Source organism: Apodemus sylvaticus, chromosome 2 (genome assembly GCF_947179515.1).
Source record: "Apodemus sylvaticus chromosome 2, mApoSyl1.1, whole genome shotgun sequence".
NCBI lineage: Eukaryota > Metazoa > Chordata > Mammalia > Rodentia > Muridae > Apodemus > Apodemus sylvaticus.
Genome location: NC_067473.1, coordinates 125,084,242 through 125,102,983, shown reverse-complemented (window position 1 = coordinate 125,102,983; position 18,742 = coordinate 125,084,242).

Genomic DNA, 18,742 nt, shown 5'->3' with positions numbered 1-18,742 from the left:
TAGATTACATATCCCCTCTAGTCTCTGGACTGATAATAGATATTGCATTCCTTTCCTTGAAGGAACAGTTCTGTGCCCTAACATTCCAGGACCCCCAGTGCTTATCTGTAAGCACTAGGACCTCTGCCTCCTATACCCTAAATTCCATGTTGCAATATAGCAATCGTTTTGTGAAGTTTTTATTGTAACAGAACGAAGAAACTCATAAATCATGACAGTTTTCAAATTCATTGGTAGAAACCTCAAGCAGGCAGATTATAGCCAAGCAAGAGGTCTCTTCTGTAGGCCATGGATGCCTTTCTGATGACATTCCTAACCTTGGGTTGGTGGTAAGCACTACAGGATGTGAAGTCAAATGCAGAGATGGGCAGTACCTAGCTGAAATAGCTAAGGGGCTAAAATAGCTCAAGACAGTTTGGTTTTGCACTTGCAGCATTCTAACTCTCCATAATTACCGAAGTTCCAATGAGTTTGATAGTTTAACATAAATGCAGCCTTTCCCCCTTCTATCTATTAACACCGTGTCTCTGACTTAAAATTCTAGTTCTGTAGTAGTGATTACCTGAAGATACATTTTCCCCCCTATGCATATGAAAAGAATATGTTCCTAGTCTTTGGGATCTTGTACATGGATGCAGGTAGGACGACTTTACTAACATTTGAAAAGTTCTCAGTCAGCATTTGACTTTGTGTTTTGTGAGTTTCCATGATCATCTTGACATTGACTAGATACTTATTTTTATTTGGTTTTTTTTTGTTTTTTTTTTTTTTGTTTTGTTTTGTTTTTGTTTGTTTGTTTTTTTTTTTTTTTTGTTTTGTTTTTGTCTTTTTTGAGACAGGGTTTCACTGTGTAGCCCTGGCTGTCCTGGAACTCACTTTGTAGACCAGGCTGGCCGCTGGCCTCGAACTCAGAAATCTGCCTGCCTCTGCTTCCCAAGTGTTGGGATTAAAGGCATGTGCCACCACCGCACAGCTTAGATACTTATTTTTAAATTAACATGAAGGACCAATGGTTTACATTCATTTGGAGTTTTTCTTATTTTTGATGAAGGCAACTGTGTGCCACGTTGAGGAACTTAAATAACTCCCTGGCTCAGCCATATTTGTGTCGGCCAGTGCATGTTTGGAATCAGCACAGTAGCTGCAGGAGAACACAAGGTCATTTCTACCTCTTCTAATGGTGAGCTCTGGGCCGTCCGGGGTCCGAGTGACACTTACCTCTTGCCTGCTGTGGATATTGGGAAGGACACAGGGGACCAAGACTAAATACATCTTTTTTCCACAAGTGTGAGCCAGGATGGCACGCTGCTTCTGCTCATGTCTCAGAAGTTCCTGAGCAGCTGTGGTGACAGCCTTTAATCAGGGCAGCCATATGTTCCACTGAGTATTTGCAGGCAAGGAAGGATGTGGTTCACGGGCGACTCACACTGCTCTGTGATGTTTAAAGGAATCTGGAAGCACATAAGTGCACAAATGACTGAAAAAAAAACCTCATTAATGTATCAAGTATAAATGAAAAAGCCATTTGATTTTTTTTTTTTAAATCTCATCTGTTTATATACAAGTCCTACATACAGTTTTGTCAATAGCAGGACAGTTAGACATGAATATTCTGCGCAGAATAGGAGCAAAATTTTGTTGGGTAACAAAGTATTTCGAACTACAGAACAGGGAGATGTGGAAGTCTTCTGTTCTTGATCTAGTGAAAAGTTAATCCCATTCCAGATGGAAACATCAAGTATATAACATTGCTGGACTGTAAAGTGATTTTTAAAGGTTTGTCAAGCTGCTGGCCATCATGTGATATTTGCTTCGTATGTGGCATGACACATAGATATGGACATGTCAGTGTATATGCATATATATATATATATATATATATATATATATATATGTCTATAGACCATATACATGCCCAAGCCCTACTTCCATAAGTTTTAATTACTTCACAGTTTAGGGTTTTGCCCATATTATATTTTCTACCCAAGAGGGAAAGATGTCCACGATACATGCAAACACAGTATTTTCATCATTCCCCAAATAGCGTTCTGTGACTTTTATCACACTTACTGTGTGTTGTTGAGTATAAGTTGATACCAATCTTGTGCTTCCATAGAGAACAATGTGACAGTGGTGTTATTTTTTTTATTATTATGTATTTGTGTGAATTTTTTTGTTTGTTTTTTTCAAGACAGGGTTTCTCTGTGTAGCTCTGGTGGTCCTGGAACTCACTCTGTAGACCAGACTGGCCTTGAACTCAGAAATTCACCTGCCTCTGCCTTCCAAGTGCTGAGATTAAAGGTGTTTGCCACCACTGCCTGACTTGTGTGAATGTTTTTTGGAGATGATTATTACATGTGTAATTGATGATACATTTATTTGTGGGTGTGTTTGCAGAGGCAGGCATATATATACATACACACATATACATACATAAATACGTTTGTGTGTGTGTGTGTGTGTGTGTGTGTGTGTATTTGTGTGTGCACGTGCACATGTGGAGCCCAGAGGTCAGTCAGTCTGCCTTGATTTTTGAAATAGGATCTTTCACAGGGCTAGGGCTAGGGCTAGGGCTAGGGCTAGTGCTAGGGCTAGGGCTATGGCTAGGGCTAGGGCGAGGGCTAGGGCTAGGGCTTGGGTTAGCGTTAGGGTTAGGGTTAGGGTTAGGGATCTCTCATGGTGAGATAACAAGTGTGCACTACCATGCCTCACTTTTACTAAGGTCCTCAGGATTGCACAGGAGCTCTTGGCCTGCCAGATTGTCACAGCGTGATATGGTTTGGAGACATTTCTTAATGCCTTTCCCACGGCTTTTCAGTAATAGCTCTTAAGTCTTTGTTCATACAGTAGGGGTCTTCTTTCATAGGCAGTTTGCTATTTTAGTAGTCCAGAGATGATTCAAGTGACCTTAGAATATTTGTTCCTTCATTCTGGGCAGCAGCTGAGGCCTGTTTACTTCTCCCCCTTGTCCGCCGCCTTCTGTGTGCTTCGGGATGGCAGCTTGTGCAGGTCCTGACTTTATCTTTCATTCTAGGGTGTGCTGTTTGTCCTTTCATCTTGGTAATGAGTCTTCCCCTAGATACCTCATGCTCAGTGTTGTGTCATCAGTGCCTTGCCGTAGTTAAGCAGAGGCTGCTGATGGCTCTGTGGAGGCAGGTTGAGAGCCATGACCTGATCTGTGCAGTGCCAATTTAGGAAGGTAATTAGTGGGCCATCACCCTTAGATCTCTGTAAGGAGGCATTGGGCGCTTTCTGCTTCCCATTTCATTGTCCCGGAGGACAGGTAGTTCAATCCTTTCTGCTAGAAGCTCTACTTCTTTCTTTCCCGTTCCCTTCCCATGTAGAAGGTGATGCCGCAGTATCTCCTTTTTTTCTTCTTGCTAGTCTGGGCAATTAAGATTCAACAACTTATTTCTTCCCAGGGAACAGGAAATGTACTGGCTGTGGTTTCACTGAGGGGGTTTTATTTTACATTTTATGAAAAGCCTGGAGACAATATGCATAAACAGAAAGATAAATGATTGTTACTGCTCTGTGGTCCTCTCCCCTATGTGCGAGTGAGATGGGACATAAGACTGGAAAGGTTTGTGGTAGGGCAGTCTAGAGACAACCCAGGGCTGAGTCTCAGCTCTCACTCCTGAGGATGCTAGTGCCCGAGTCTTCCTGCCCCTAGTTGTTGGGGTTGAACAGAGCCCCTCAAGAATGCTGGGCAAATGTTTTACCACTGAGCCACATGCTAGGCCCTTTGATGTCATTGTTTAAAACAGCAAATCTTTCTTTAAACAAAATATTTTGAGAACTGTGCATGTTGGTAGTTCAGCCATTGAAACCGGGTGGTCTAGAAGTATGTTTTAGCACATAGCCAGTGTCTTTGCAATTCCAGGAATAACCTTATTTATCACTGTTGCAAAGAATTATTTGTATAACAAGTATTAAATTTTTCTTATTAAGACCCACCCTGCTTATAAAATACTTTTGTTCATTTTTGAGGGTCACATTTCAGAATTATTTTATTATTATTCTTTAAAGCTAGAAGTTGCTAGTGAGAATGTTGCATGAGTAATTTACTTTGAATAACTCTTCTCCACTTACTTTACAAAAACAAACCCCAACTTCAGTAATTGTTTTGTATGGTGAAATTTTGATACCTTATTGTGCCTTCGCTGACTTTTGGGCTCATGAATCTGCTTTTGTATGTGTGGTATATGCATGTGTGTTGGCACATTTATGTGCAAGTGCACGTGTGGGTGTTCTCTCCACTGTATTGACTGAGCCTGGGTCTCTCAGTACACTGTAGCTGTCTTCAGACACTCCAGAAGAGAGTGTTAGATCTCATTATGGATGGTTGTGAGCCACCATGTGGTTGCTGGGATTTGAACTCAGGACCTCTGAAAGAGCTCAGTGCTCTTAACTACTGAGCCATCTCTCCAGCCCCCCTTGGCCAAGTTTTAATGCCAGCTTTTGATTTGCGCTCTGCAGCTTAAGATCCATGGTCCTTCCAGACCCGTGACTTTAACTTTTGGTGTAGTTTGTGTTGATTAATAAATGACATGTTAAAGAGACTGGGAAGACACAGAGTTTTATGGATTTCTCTTGTGGGCAGCTAGGTACTGACTCCTTGTGAGGCGGACTTGGTTAATTTTCTGCATGCACACTTTCCTTCCTGTTTCTCCTCCTCCTCCTCCTCCTCCTCCTCCTCCTCCTCCTCCTCCTCCTCCTCCTCCTCCTCCTCCTCCTCCCCCTCCCCCCCCTCTTCTCCTCCTTCTCTTCCTTGCCTCCTTTTGTCTTTTTAGATAATGTTCCCTTTCTTTTCTTTTTTTTTTTTTTAAAGATTTATTTATTTCATGTATATGAGTACACTGTAGTTGTCTTCAGCCACACCAGAAGAAGGCATTGGATCCCCATTACAGATGGTTGTGAGCCACCATGTGGTTGCTGGGAATTGAACTCAGGACCTCTGGAAGAACAGTCAGTGCTCTTAACCTCTGAGCCATCTCTCCAGCCCCTCCCTTTATTTTCAACAAGATGGTTTGTAAAAGTCCCCACCATCTTCTAGATGGGGAACTTGCAACTTTAAGTTAAGTCAGTTAGACGAACTCTTCCAGATTTGAAAAAGTGGGCCTGCCGGGCGGTGGTGGCACACTCCTGTAATCCCAGCACTTGGGTGGCAGAGGCAGGTGGATTTCTGAGTTCGAGGCCAGCCTGGTCTACAAAGTGAGTTCCAGGACAGCCAGGGCTACAAAGAGAAACCCTGACTCAGGGAAAAAAAAAACCACCAAAAACAAACAAACAAACAAACAAACAAAAAAGCAAAAGTGGGCCTAAGGTATTCAGAGTCTGAGTACTTACCACTATTTACCTCAAAAGTGTGCTGGACCTTGCTGCCAAAATCTGTGCGGTACTCTTTTTATTAAGAAAGTAATTTTTAAAAAATTTACTGTTAATTGTGTTTGGAGTAGGGTTATGAGTGGGATGCCAAAGGATAACACTGTAGAGTTGACTCTGTCACCAGACCACCCAACACTCGTACTAAAACTGCTACCTTCCTTTCCCCTCCCTTCTCCCCCCTTCCTTCCTCCCTTCCCCTGCCCTTCCTGAGAGGTCTCATGTAGCTAATGCTGACCTTGAACTTCTGACACTCCTGCTTCCACCTCCAAAATGCTAGATTTACAGGCATGCATCACTATGCCCAGTTTTATGCAGTGCTGGGTCAGTCTTGAACCCAGGGCTTTGTGCATGCTCGGCAAGTACTTTACTGACTAAGCCTTATCTCTAGTCCATTGGTGCTGTTTCTTCTTTTTCTTTTATAGCATGTCCACATAAGAAATGACTTTTCTTTTGGCTTCTGTTGTTAGCAACTGAAGAAATGCCTGCCCTGTGCATCTGGCAGTGGGCCAGGGGACTCTCCCAGGGGAGTCTACACAACCGGTTCCCATTAACCTGCCTCACACATGCTCATATCTAGGTCAGAGTGATTCTCAGAATTCATAAGAGGAAGGTTACCTGTCAGGATTGAATGTTCTGGATGGTATTGTTGTGCATGTGCTTCCTGTTGGCAGCCACTTAGGAAGCTGAGGAACTTCCCATACAGAAGATGGTTTAGGGAACGGGAAAAGTTAGATGTGTGGTCCCTGATGGAAATACAATGGAAATTTCCAGAGGTATTTCCTTTGTACCCCAGCTTGGTCTCAAACTGGCCATGCATTTATCTCCAGCTCCCTAGAGCTGAGATTATAGACATGCACCCCGAGACCCAGTTCCTGACCTCCTAACTGTGCTTGTGGAGTCACTCCTGTGTCTAGCCTTTTCTGTCAGCTTTGTAGGTGCTCCCATGTCTCTGTACCATGGCCATTGTGAATGATGAAAGGCATTTTAGTGTCACCTCCTTTTCAGAGCAGTACTTCGGTACGTTTAGAAAGACAAATGGAGATGAGTTTCTGTATAGAAATTGGAGAACACCTCTCCTTAGTACACAGCCTAGCTTAACCCTGAGTAGAAATTATCTGTTGAATTCTTTCATTCTTAGGATGCCCCTAACTCCTTCTCTTCACACCTGGACTCCTGCATGGATTCTTGGATGCTTCTGAATTCCTTCCATAACCTAGAAATATTATCAGGCACATACATAAGATTCTATATATCCTTGGCCGAGAGGCGCAGCTCTCTAGGTTAAATGCTTATATAGGACCCCATGTTCCCAGAAACATCCAGACTTGGGAAAACTCAGGGTGTCAACTGTTTGAGTTTTGGTCAGTTGTTCCCTTGGATGAATGAATGGCTATGAACTCAGTGCCCTGATGTTTTTGTTATCATCTATAACTGGGAGATAACAGCATCTCCACTTGATTTAAACGTAATTACTTCTGGTTGAGTATCTAGTTCACAGTGTGGCATATTTTGTTGGTTAATTGTAGAATTGATTCATTACAGTAGACTCTCAGCTAAGGCAGTCCTGAACTCTTGTTTTTCATGTAAGAACATTTGTGTTGGAAAAGTGAAGGCCCAAAGTCATATTCACCTGCTGAGGTAGTGTCTCCTGGGAGCTCTCTGTTCCTTTCAGTGCCCATGCACCATGGAAGTTCTGACACTGGGCTTTCTGTGGTCATTCACCCTTAGTCTGTCTTGGAATTTGTACCCTGTATTATCTTTCTGATTACTTAAATATTCTGGAAGAGTCTTTAAAATCCAGGTCGTAACGAATTAAGACAGATGAAATCTCTTGAAATATAGATTTATTGTATTGAACAGCAAAAACAATTTGTAAATAGATTCTTTGATTTTTTTTTTTTTTGTGGGGGTTATAGGACAGCCTCATTATATATCCTAGTCTAGCCTCAAACTAATAACCCCCCTGCTTCAGACTCTCACTGGGATTACAGACTACCTCTGAACTTGGCTGTGCTAATGCTCTTAGTAGATAAGATCTTGACAGTTCTCATGAATACAATTTCAGTGTGGTGGTTTTTAAATTTTAGGTCTTTGGAATTGTTTTTCCATTTGAGACTACAACATGGGCCTCACTAGGTAGGTTCCCTACCACTGAGTTATACACCCTACCTCTCAGTGTTTTACTGTCTGGGTAATTATTTTGTATATGGGGAATTGGAGACAGAAGGTTGTTTATTGGCTTGCTAAAGACCACCTGGTAAATTAACAGCAAAACTGGCATTAGAACCCTAGTTTTCTAACTCCTGTGCAATTTGCACCCTAAGCCCATTTTGCCCTTTAATACAGAGATCGAATTTAAATTTGTATGTGATGCTTTCTCGGAAGTGTAATCTATTTGAAGTGGTGCTTGGGAGCAATTGGTACATCTGCCAGGAGGCATCAGGCATCAGGACCCTGTGTGTGGATTACAGAGGTAGAGGATCACTACATGTGAGGCAGGAACAGAGCAGTGCCCCCTTTTCTATCACAGCCATTGGCCTCCTATGTTATGGATACTGGCATCTCTTTTTGGATTTTGGTTTTTTCGAGACAGGGTTTCTCTGTGTAGCCCTGGCTGTCCTGGAACTCACTCTGTAGACCAGGCTGGCCTTGAACTCAGAAATCTGCCTGCCTCTGCCTCCCAGAGTGCTGGGATTACAGGCGTGCACCACCAACACCCGGCCTGGCACCTCTTTTTATAGGAACCCTTGGACCACTTTTGTCACCATTGTTGCCATTTTGGCTTTATCACAAGGACATTGAATAGGTGACTTCATGTATCTGCTGAGAGTGATCAAGTGTAAGAGTATAATAGGAAAGAGGATATTAGACAAGCCTTGAGTGTGACTTAGTCTGCCATCTAAGTTTTTGCCACTAACCATCTCTGGAGCTTTAGGCAAATGGGTAAATCAGTTCCAAGGTAAATTTTGTTATCTACAAGTGGGAGTTACGTAAACCACCACCTATCTTAATTACTTTTTATTCTTGTGATAAACACCATGGCCAATGCAACCAACAGAAGCATGGGTTTATTTGGACCTTACAGTTCCAGAGGGCTAGGAGTCCATTACCATCCTAGTGGGAAGCATGGAGCAGCAGCAGAGAGCACATACCTGATCCATATATAGCAAAGAACCCACTGGGAACGGTCTTTTGAAATGGTCAATGAGTCTTTTGAAACCTCAAAGTCCACTCCCATGTCTCCTTCAGCTCCACACCTCCAGATTCTTCCCAAACAGTTCCACCAACTTGGGACTGAATATTCAGACATAGGAGTATGTGGGGGCTGTTCTTGAAAATACCATAACAGGATGGCAGAGCATTTGATCTGTATTGTGTACAAGTGCCTATTTGAGTTGTGGGAATCACTGCTACCATCGGTTTACACGTGTTTCTGAGGACAGGGAGGTTTATATTTTTGCTTCTTGGACAGCCAACCCGGGAGGGAGCTGGTATTGGGACGCAGATAGCTTGATTTTCTGGGGTTGTTATATTAGCAAACTTTTGAGCAGGATGTCCCTTAGTGCCTGTAACATTTGTGTAAAATGTCATGTCTTTACTTTACACAAGGCTGCGACCCTCCTTTAGAGAGGACCCTGGCTTTTTCTCTCTTTCCATCGCACTCACTGTAGGTGCCAGTGCGGGCCTGCCTTTTCTGTTTTCAAGGAGATGCAGCAGGAATGATTGCTTCCCAAGGTTTTCCCCTCTATCCTGAGACCCAGTGATCTCTGCTTCCCTCTTCATTTATGGTTTTACATCAACAAGTTGAGAAAATTTTGAGGAGCATTTCAGCACAAGTCCTGGATGCTCTGTGAGATGACTCATCCCAATTAGGCTGTAGCCTGTCTGCTGGGGATTCTCTTGTTTATCAGTATTTTTTTTTTTTTTTTTCAGGTAGATTGCTGGCATAGCCATAGCAGCCATTGCTCAGCAAGGCTCATAATGACTCTCATCCAGCACCTTGGAGACAGAACTCCAACAGGCAGGGGAAGCAGACAGAAAGGCTGAATGATCACAGCCCAGGAGAACTAGCCCCATACAAAAATCTCTTCCTGCCTCTAGCTGCAAGCAGAGTAGCTTCTGATCAGAGCTGTCTGTAAATCAATCCTGGCAGCCTCCTTCGAGCTGTGGACAGGACCGGGCTTTGGTTGGTTTGTAAACAGGCCAACAGCTTTGGTGTGTAGGGTATAGTGTCAGGGACTCAAGTCCTGCCTGCCTTGTTTTTTGTGTACTTTGTCTTAAATTTCTCCTCTCATCTTGGAGTATAATAAACACTGGACAATGGGGAAAATTTATTTTTCTTTGATTTAATGTATGGGCCTGCCTTCTTATTTATATCAAACTTTTGTCTTGAGGCCTAAAGCCCCTGACAGAGACGGTGTTGGATGCTGTGGCCCAGGCCTGTGTTTTTCATGTAATTAAAAACCTTCTGCTTCTTATTGTCAGTTGAAGATGCAGAGAACAGTTCCAGTGGGAGGATTTCTGTATGTTCTCCTCACCTTATAGTAGGTGAGTGGGCTGACAGTCCTTCTCTCCAGTGGGAGCCTGCTCTGCAGCTGGATTCCCATGAGGTCATCTCTGGGAATTGGACCCTGGGCGGAAGTGGAGAAAACCCTATGAAAGTGTGCAGGGATGCATATGGGCATGTGTGCATGCATGTGCGCACACACTCGCATACCCCTTCTGCTATGGATCCATGCCCTGCTATGTGTTAGCCAAGTGCTCTACTGTTGACCTACATCCTAAGCCCAAGTGTTCATTTTCTTAAAGCTCCAAACACCTTCCTTGGCTTCCTCTGCCTTTCTGTCCCCAGTGGATTGGTAGGCAAAAGCAAAGCAATGACCAAGTCTAATGGATCAGTCTCTTAGCAACTTTGTTTTCTCTCTCATTGTTATCATACTGGTTACTAATCCATAACTCATTTTTAAGAGTCAGAGAGTATTAGAGTTGGAGGAGAAAGCCTAGTGCCCCAGAGAATCCCAGAGGAGGTGGATGCCTTCACCAGGGTGGTGAGTGCCTCCCTACCGAGTATCTTAGTTAGGTTTTCATTGCTGTAAAGAGACACCATTAACAAAGCACTTCTTATAAATTACAACATTTAATTGGGAATGGCTTACAGGTTCAGAGGTTCAATCTATTATCATCATGGTAGGAAGGTGAAGGAGTTAAGAGTTCTTCCTCAGTCAGGAGAAGAATAGCAAAGCCCACTCCCACAGTGACACAACTTCCTCCAACCAGGCCACACCTATTCAAATGAGGGCACACCTCTTAATATCACTCTCTGGGGACAAGTATTCAAACACCAGAGCCTATGGGGGTCACCTGTTCAAACCACTGCAGTAAATGAGAACAGTACTTGGTTTTGTGTTCTCATTCTCTCTTTTTCCCTCCCTCTCTTCCTCCCTCTCTCCTTCTGTCTTTTACATACATGCATATGCCCCAGTACATACATGCAGGAGCATGTGACCAGAGAGGAATGAGTACAGATCCATGTTTGCATGATACTCATGTGAGGGTCATAGGGCAACTTCCCGTGTTTTCCTTGCCTTCTGCCTTGTTTGATACATGTTCTGTTTTGTTCACTGCTGTGTAGGCTTGCCTTGCTGGCCCAAGAGCTTCTGGGAATTTCCTGTAAATGCTTTCTTTGCCCAGGAAATCGGCTTAGCCCTTGTTTCGTTTACTGATAGCAGGATCTCCTTGTGTAGCCTAGGAGTGTGGGAAACTCACCGTGCAGCACAGGCTGGCCTCTGACATAAGATCCTCCTGCCTTAGTTAGCCCCTGAATGCCAGGATTGTGGGTGTGGGCTTCAGACAACCAGCACTCTGCAGTGTGCACTACCCTCTCCCACCGAGTGTGGGCCTCTGAGAATGTAGCATACCTTATAATAATACAGTGCATGGGTCCTAATCCCTTCCTGTTAATCTGAAACCTTTGTGAGCAGAGTGCAAACATTTGAAGAGATGCATTTTGGTACTGGTAAAGGGAAACTGTAATGCCTCAACCAAGAACCATCAGATGTGCCAGAGAATACAAACTTGGCGGCGATTAATGTTGAAGTCAGCTCAGGACAATGTGTGTGGAAGGAAGGAGAGACTCAGAGTTAACCGCAGACTTCTGCAGGCCTCAAGGTGTGTTGTGGGGCTCTACCACAGCAGATGCACTTAATCCGTACTCTGGGCTTTGGCCTTCCCTTCCCTAGACACCAGGTTGTCTCTGGGCTCAGCCAGAGGCGAGTCAGCACTCTGCCTGTGGACAGCAGCACAGCTCGCCCTCTTGGCTGCTACCCCAGTTTGATGTTTTTATTGCCTTTGTTCTTTAAAAATTGAATTCAAAAAAATACTTAAAGTACATAAAGCACTTTAATATAAAAAAAACCCAGCATGGTATTTTAACCTGTGTCTCTCTGTATAACTCCCACCAGATGGCGCTATGGAGTACTGTAAGCATCCTCAGAGTTGCCTGGCCTGAGCACTGGCCTGACTTTCACTGTTTTCACTATACATCTGTCTTGCCTGCTTATGATTTTCAATAAGAAATAACTATAGTATGTGCTCTTTTATGTCAGGTTGCCTTTTTTTATGTTTAGAGGACACCTCCATTTTAAGTGTTCAGTAGTTCTTTTTATTGACTCTGTAATACTCCACTTTGTGATCATGTTATATGCGCTTATTTTTCTGTTCTTAGGTAGGTGGGTACTTTATAACTTGGAGGTCTTTTCATTAAAGATGTCCTGTTTTCTCCTAGTATTTTTTTAAATATTCCTGTGTGTGTGTCCGTGCGTGTGTGTGTGCGTGCGTGTGTGTGTGTGTGTGTGTGTGTGTGTGTAGGGAACCTAGGTTTTAGAATAGATGTCTGTTGGACTTTAGAAGGTGCTACCAAATGGGTTCTGTGTGTTTCTCTCTCGTGTGCATATTTGTATATGTTCTTGTGCGTGTGGATGCATGCGGGTGTACATGGGTTCACATGCATGTGTGTGTACATACATATGGGGACCAGAGAAAAGGCTTGGGTATCATTCTGCAGGCTTGGCCTGAAGCTCGCAGAGTCAGATATCTTGGCCAGCCACTAAGCTCCAGGGGTCCCCCTGTCTCTGCATCCCCAGTGTATCACCAAGCCAGCTTTTACTGCGGTTCCCGGGACCCCGCCCTACTCAGGTTCTCATGCTTGCATCAGGTGCTTTACTGACCCCTCTCTCCTGTTCCCGGTTCTAATGTTGGATCCTATCTAGCTTGCATCTGTGCTTGAGTTCTGTGCCCCCAGTGTATGGTTTGTGGTTTCTGGAATGTGTAGACTGGGGACAGGAAATGCAAAAAGAACTTTATGGAGACAGAATGGAGCAGGGAACTGGCTGCTGTGTGTTTGAGGTGGAGAGGGATGGATGTGGAGAGGGGGAATTCGAGACCGTGTAGTTTGGGGCCTGATGCTCTGTGTGGACTCAAACTCCAGCATTCCTCAGCAGTTTCAACTTATCTCTACTCCAGGAAACATTGTCCTCACCTGTGTATGAAGCTGGTGCAGAGCCCACTGTTCACAAGGCTGAACGCTGACTGAAAGGCATAGTGAAGACCTATTGGGGTTGCTGAGTGGCAGCCGCTGTGCCCACATCGTGATCAGACTTTATCTTCATGGCAGTGCCACAGGCTGTTACCCATATTTTCAGTTTGCCAGTTAGGAAAGTTAATGTGTTGTCTTCCTGTTGCTGTGACAAAACATCTGAGCTAGGCCATTTCAAAAGACAGGGGATTTCTTTTGGCCCATGGCTGCAGCGATTGAGGGTCATGGATGTTTGTCCTAGTTGTTTTGGGTCTATCATTAGGAAGGAGGGCATGAGTACCTAGTGCGAGCACCTGACATCCGGTTGCAGGATGCAAAGGGGAGGGGCTGAGAGGACCCTCGAAGGGTACACCACCATGACTTGCACCACCATGACTTGTTCCCTATACCTCCAGTCTCCTCCACTTCCCAATAATTCATTAAATTAGGAATCCACCAGCAGATTCCCCCATTAATAAGGTCAGACCTCTCTTGTCCCATTGACTCCTCAAAGACCCTGCCCTGGAACATGCTGGGCTGGTGACTGAGCCTTCAACATGTGAGATCTTGGGGAATGATTAAGAGTGAAACTATAATGCAGAAGGCTCTGAGGTTCAGTAACATGTCCATATGTTACATAACTGTTAGTAGGGGCAGGACGCTGATAGGTTTACACTGACCTATTGATTGCAGAAGTGTGGCAGGCAGACAGACAAGAGAATTCCTGTACGTATAGGGTGGACTAAGTAGAGAACTACTGTTTTCACAGGCAGGCTTAAGTGGCCAGACATGTTTTGTAGTGGTCTAAGTAGGATTGTGACTACAGGGGAGATGAGGAAGGGAAGTTGGGTAATCTGTGGATCCGTGATGCTTAGTAATGTCTCTAGCGCAGCGTCTGTAGTTTCTTTGCTGGTATTTGCAGGAAGTCCTTACATATAGCCATGGTGCTAAGCAGCTCTGATCCCTGGTCAGTGTCACCTGTGCCTCCAGCCCTCTTGTAAAGAAAGCTTCTTACTGCTGAGTCTGATGACCTGAGTTTGATCCCCAGAACCCAGGTAGTGGAAGGAGAGAGGCGACTCCAGCAAGTTGTCTCTGACCTCCACATGTGCTCTGATGCAGGTGTGCCTCCTGCACACACACACACACACACACACACACACACACACACACACACACAGTGGAATAGATTAGAGGACAGACAATAACAAGGGAATAGCAGGTGGGAGTATTGAATAGATAGAGTAAACTTTATTGAAGAGTCTGGTAAACTCCTAGGTCAGCTGACTTTTCTCAGCCCCAGCCCAGGAGCCCAGGATTCTCTTCCATTTCCCTATAGTTTGCATTCTTTGTTAATCATCTATTTTCTTCTTTATGTACCTCTCTCTCACTTGTAGTAAAGATTCTTCCATGGGTTTAGCCAAAAGTGTCGAACTCCTTTCCTAGGTCTTTTCAGCCATGCAGAGGAGAGGGGCTCCTCCTGTTACCTTTGCTCTCATCAGCCAGGAGTTATTAGTCAGCTCTTGAGAAATAATTCCACACTAATGCACAGTGCAGATTTTCATAGCACTCCAAGGAGGGACGTGGGTGTCAGGAAGTGTCCCCACAGAAGTGCCGAGGCTCCCCAGACACTCTGCTCTGCCACTCATGCAGGAAGACACAGAGCCCTTCCTTCAGGATGCTCATAGTCTGTCTGGGAGATGGGTAGCGAACCGCTTTAAGCTTCATCCGCAGAGTCCCAACCTCACAGGCTGAGCCCTACATTTGACAGGCGGCTGCTCGAACTGCAGTTCTCTCCTTTGTGAAAACGGAATATCCACACTTAGCCCAAGGGGTTGCTTGCCTCGGGGTTCTGAGTGGCTTCCGTCTCCTGTGCCTGATGTTTAAACGTCCAGCATGATGTCGCTTCACAGAAGCCTGCAGGTTTGGTGAGAGCCATTGGCAAGGCGCCCGCAATGACAGTCAAGCTCTGGCAGGTGAGGAGGCCTGCAGTTGGAAAGCACAGGCTCCTAACTTCCTCTGCCCATCCCAGGGCCAACTTTGCAGAGCAGCATATGGACCAGAAAAACTCCCGGGGAGTTTCCTCAGCAGGGTGGCATGTAAGCAAACGAAAGAGCAGGCAGGACTAGCTGTGGGTTCCTGATAGATCAGTGGTGATGGGGAGCTCCGGGCACTGCCATCTGTTCCCATCCTCTCTGACCTGACACACCTCAGCCTCCCACTAAGCACAGTGTGGTGGGGGCCTTCGGGTGGGTGGAGAAGAAGGAACCCTGTGGAGAGGACTGGGCTGGTGATACACACAGCCCAATGGACCTGAGCTCTTGAGGTATTCTTCCAGGACAGAGGGCACTGCCCACGGTGTAGCAGCCACTGTGCCAGCGCCTGGTCTACTAGGATTGTGTTGTAGGCATGGCAGCTGAGGAATTTCCTTGGTTGGGTGACTCCCTAAGTACGTTATGTACGTAACTCATTTAAATCTCAGAACAATCATGCAGCACACTTTTAGAATTCATTTATTTTTGAAGTATTTTCTTAACTCTGTTTCGATTGATTCTGAAGAGTAGCAACACATTTCTGGTAACATTAATTGAGAAATTAGCTTTGAGTGTGCTACCTTTCCCATTCATGACACTTAATTACAACCCACTCGCTCAGGACAGGCTCTTGCTAAGTACCAGAGACTGGCTTCAAACTCAAGCTCCCATCTTGCTTAGGTTTTGGATTACCTTTACATCACCATCATTGTGATTATCTGCAAATTCAAGGATGGGATAGAGCTAGGGCATGTCATAGTAATGCCCCAGGGCGCATTTCAGCAACTAAAGGCTTCCTCTTTGGGGGGACCTTAAAAAGGTTTTCTTTAAAAAGACATCTTATTCTAGCCAACAATATGTGTGCCTATAAACAAATGTATGTTTGGGTGCAGTGTAACATGGAGAAAAGAGTTCAAGAAAGGCTAAATCTTAGGGAGTGAGAAAACTGAATGTAGGGCAGGAGTTGGAAGAGCTTCTTTCTTTCTGGTCTAACTCTATCATGTGCGCGCCCCCCCCACCCCCTTATGAGGGATTAGTGCATAAAATATATTTGATAGTGAAAGTATTAAATCCAATGTAAATTTATACAACTTCCATTCCAAATGTCCACTCTAATTGTTTATATAGATTTTGGGTCTGGTTAATTTTGGTGTGTGATGATATTTTTGTTTGTGACACGTTTTAAGATGGTGCCTGACCTTTCTGTACTTGGCCATGAGTTTTGCTAGTCTACTCCATCAGCATGATAGAAGCACTCATCCTTTGGAAACAGTTGGCCCCAGAAGACAGTGTAGATCTCCTGGTGAGGGGTGGGGAGGAGTGAGGGGTGGGGAGGAGTTTCTGTAGGAGATACCCAGAGTACAGTCAGACAGGTTACTGCATCTATAAGTTTTTTATTTTGAAACCCACACTCCCCAGACACTTCTGCCACTCCTGATCTGTGTGTCAGGAGTAAAATGGGGGCTGAAGAAGAGTGGTCAAGGCCTGGTGGTGAGCACTTTTCCACATTCCAAGACAGTTTGCTTTCTTTGTTAGTCATTAAAACAAATTTGAATATATATCTCATTACCCCACCGCCGCACTCCCCCCCCCCCCAGAAAAGAAAAGAAAAGAAAAAGGAGCTGTAATACTTACCAGTAGTTCTTCCAACCCTTTTCTCTTTGTCTCTGTAGAGTATTTCTTTACTTGGTGGTGGTGGTGGTGGTGGTGGTGGTGGTGGTGGTGGTATGTGTGTGTATTCTATAACATGTATTTTATACATGTGTGTAGTTTATGTCTTTACACAGCAAACATGTATTTACATAACAAAAATCAAATTAAGACATGCATTGTGTTTTAAAGTTTTTCTTCCTCTGAGTAATATTTCACATACATGCTCCTATATAAGCTGTTGGTATTTATTGGTTTAAAAGTTAGTGAGTGTGACTTGATGGTAGAACACTTGCCTAGAATGTATGAGTCCCTGAGTTTCAGTCACTTAAGTCAGTCCAGGTGGAGACTACCCATAATCCTAGCCCTGGGGAGTTAGAGGCAGGAAGATCCGAAGTTCAGGGTCATTCTTTGGCTCTACCAGGAGTTTCAGACAAGTTTAGGATATATGGGATTGCGTCTTAGACTATACACAAACAAACCAACCAAACAAATGCAAATATAGGCTTTCAAAGTGTTCTTCTTTGGCATACCATAATTTCCTGGGTAATTGTCAAGAATGTTGCTGAGTCCCTATCATTAAAATGATGTGACCTCTTAGCAGCCTTTGCTGCAAAAGTTTTTATTTATTTATTTATTTATTTACTTACTTACTTACTTACTTACTTACTATTTGTAGCCTCAGGAAATCCTCATTGGGAATCTAACTTGGATTTGGACAGTGACAGCGGTCTCTTGGAAGGATTTTCATGTCAGTTCAATGTTTCCAGTCCATAGCCATGAAAAGCCTCCTGGTGTTTCTCCCAAGAGCCTAGAGGAAAGCAGTGGAGGGCACAGGGCCATTTCTGCAAAGGGAACCCCTCAAGTTGGAAAATGGAAAGGAAGCCACCATTTTGTATGCTTCTGATGTGCAGCCAAGCTTTGCTGATGAGGCCACTTGGCACGCATTGTAGATCACCCTTCCATGGCTGATGGGCATTCTGGGCAGTCTAGACTTGAGACAGAGATGGGCATTGTGCCTGGGGAGTAAGCAAACCATCTCCCCAACATGCTCAGAGAAGTCAGTGCTAAGCTTCAGTGTGTGTGTATTTTCTTTTATTTTTATTATTGTCACATGACACTGTGTGTGTGTGGAGGCCAGAGGACAACTTTGTGGGCTTGGTTCTTTCCTCCTATCTTTCCTCCTATCTTTAGGTAGATTCTAGGGATCAATCTCATTCCCTAGCTTGTACTACCCAAGTCATCTTTCACAGGCTTAGATTGGCATGTGAGTATAATAATTTTTTTTAATAGGATTTTGCTATAAAGTGTGAAGCTTAGTTTTTTTTATTGATAAGTGTGTATGTATTTGATCCCATTTACTATTCTATTGAATGTTTATGCATTAACCTACTTAAAAGTTAAAAGAAGTCTTTTGGTTGCTATTCATTTCCTACTAGTACAAGAGACAGGCAACAACCAAATAATCATTCCAATGAATATGAAAGAATGTTGAAAAAGACTCACTCTATGAGTTTGTAGCACAGGAGAGTGGTCCTCAGGGCATTGACTCTTTGGCTACCTCTGAACACATATGTGGAACAGAGGTGGACCTAAGAAAGACCCAAAGCTGTTTTTTATAGTTGTATAATAATTCTTAATGAATGTGTGTTGATTTAAATATCCAAGATTGGGGAGTCTGATGATCATTGCTTATTTTCATGTTTTACTTTGTTTTGATGGATGAAAATAAACCCTTTATTAAAAGACAATTCTGTATTGACTCTAGAAATAATAGGAATATGATGGAAGAAAGTCATGGTTATTGTTTGTTTGAAATGGCTCAGAGAGTAAACATTTTTATCACGTCAAACACATTTAAATCTATGAAGGATGATCTTTCTCAAGGAACTGGGGAAGATCCATGAAGTGGAGAAAGAGGCCGCCTGTTCCCCTAAGCTTACCACTCACATCCTGTTGTCTCTTCCATGGAGTCTGCAGACAGTCCTAGGGGGACTTGATCCATGGCAGCTGGCCGAGGATGCCATCACCATGGCAAATCCCCACTGCTCTTGTTAAAAGTGTGCACAGAAATCCCTGCGGGCGGGGCACCTGAGACTTA